The sequence below is a fragment of the Priapulus caudatus genome, unplaced genomic scaffold (genome assembly GCF_000485595.1).
Source record: "Priapulus caudatus unplaced genomic scaffold, Priapulus_caudatus-5.0.1 Scaffold130, whole genome shotgun sequence".
Lineage (NCBI taxonomy): Eukaryota > Metazoa > Priapulida > Priapulimorpha > Priapulimorphida > Priapulidae > Priapulus > Priapulus caudatus.
This window is the reverse complement of record NW_014577191.1, coordinates 369,588-371,520: the sequence shown is the minus strand read 5'-3', so window position 1 is coordinate 371,520 and position 1,933 is coordinate 369,588. Positions and strand designations below refer to the sequence as shown.

The window sequence follows — 1,933 nt, the reverse complement described above, 5'->3', positions numbered from 1 at the left end:
CATATACATATACATATACATATATTAGTTTGTGGTTCAATGTCATTTGGGTTAGGGTTAGGGTTAGGGAAACGGTGCATTGAAGAACGCGTGATACCGCCGCGACGCGCTCGTGTATGCGCTGTCACGGTGATATATCGGTTATACAGGGTTTTTCTGCTGAGAATTGCAGCACGACCTATATCCATTATCGATCATGCCACGTCAACCTCTTCAATAGAATAATATCGAGCGTAACGTGATAGACATGTGTGTGTGCCGATTGTATTACTCGCGACAATATTATATTATTAATAAAACTAATAAGAATATTAACAAGAATTGCGTGTACGTGCGTGCGTGCGTGCGTGCGTGCGTGCGTGCATAATGGTATGGCTGCGTGCGAGCGTGTGGGACACGTACACGGATGAGTTAGATATGAATAATTCCATCTGTACACTAGTCTTAGTACTAGTAGGAATCGCCTAGACGTTCAGTAATCCACTTTCCTGATGATTCGCTACAGTTATCTGTTATGAAGATAGAACATACAACCAACGCTGCAAAATACAGCCGATGTGGCAACATACAGCTATTTTCTTACAAGCCCAGCCGTTACTGTAGAACGAGTTTTAATCGACGAGCGTTGCCGGGTAAGTCTGCATATTAATTAGATGAACATAAGTGGATATCGACTTAGAGGACAGCTGCAATGCTTATTAGCCAGAATCTACAACGTGTATCTGCGTCAGTAATTTTTGCCTACGCTGCAGTATCAGTCGCTAGCGAGCATCTACTAAATATCATTACACTGAATATTATTCGGTAATGATTCGCGTGTTGTTATTTTCGCGGTCGGGGACGCGTTCGACGAAATTCGTGAAAATTAAACCATCACGAAATATACAGCTTATACAGTAAACACACACAAAGCCTCTCGAGGGAAAATCAATGTCCACAAAACCGGTGTCCTCGGCTATCAGTGATGCCGAATAGATGTCTGTGGGAGGAGACTGTGGGGGAGGGAAGGAGGTGGTGGTGGAGGATGTGGAGGAAGAGGAGGATGATGTGGGGGAAGAGGAGGTAGTGGAGGAGGTGGAGGAAGAGGAGGATGATGTGGAGGAAGAGGAGGAGGAGGTGGTAGAGGTGGAGAAAGAGGAGGAGGAGGTGGTAGAGGTGGAGAAAGAGGAGGATGAGGTGGTGGAGAAAGAGGAGGAGCGGGATGAGGAGGAAGGGGAAGAGAAGAAAAAGGAGGGGGAGGACAGATCAATGCCAAGACTACGCGAGGCGATCACACGACACCGTACCCGCTGTTTGCCCCCACACCTACACGCACGCACGCACGCGCCCACGCCTACAACGGATTTGCATGGCCGGCAATCAATAACAACTTTCGCTAAGGCTTCGTTAGCGGATGAAATGATGATGAATCGGCGGCACGCACGCACGCAGGTTATTTGCATGGCTGTGCCGCGCGCTGGCAGCATGGCACGACTGTCATCGCTGGTCGAGAGCTGTGGCGCCTGCATGCCGTCAAGCTGTCATCGTCGGCAGGCGCCTCAGCGGGACCGTGCACACACAGACACGCGCACGCACGCACTGCCACACACCCATATATACCACACCCCCTGCCACACACCCATACACAGACGCGCGCACGTACGCACGCACCTACACGCGCACACACAGAGGCACCCACGCGCGCACACACCAACACAAACGCGCGCGCACGTACGCACACACACACACACACACGCACGCACGCATGCACGAAGGTCGGTATGCTGTCCAAAGGCGTCGGAAGCAATAAAATAGTGCCGCGGCTTTGGTGATAGGGCGAGCCCCGGGGAGGCGAAGCCACCCTAGTGGGGTCTGGGGGCATGCCCTCCCCCGTGAAAATTTTGAAATCTACAAGGCAAATGGTGGGCTCTGGTGCATTCTGAGCATTGTGATT

General features: G+C 50.9%; 1 protein-coding gene across 1 annotated transcript in view; it reads right to left on the bottom strand.

Moving 5' to 3' along the window:
- The window catches only part of LOC106805850 (PP2C-like domain-containing protein CG9801), a 32,568-nt gene that overhangs the window by 14,926 nt on the left and 15,709 nt on the right, over positions 1 to 1,933 (bottom strand). The gene's annotated exons all lie outside the window — the stretch shown is intronic.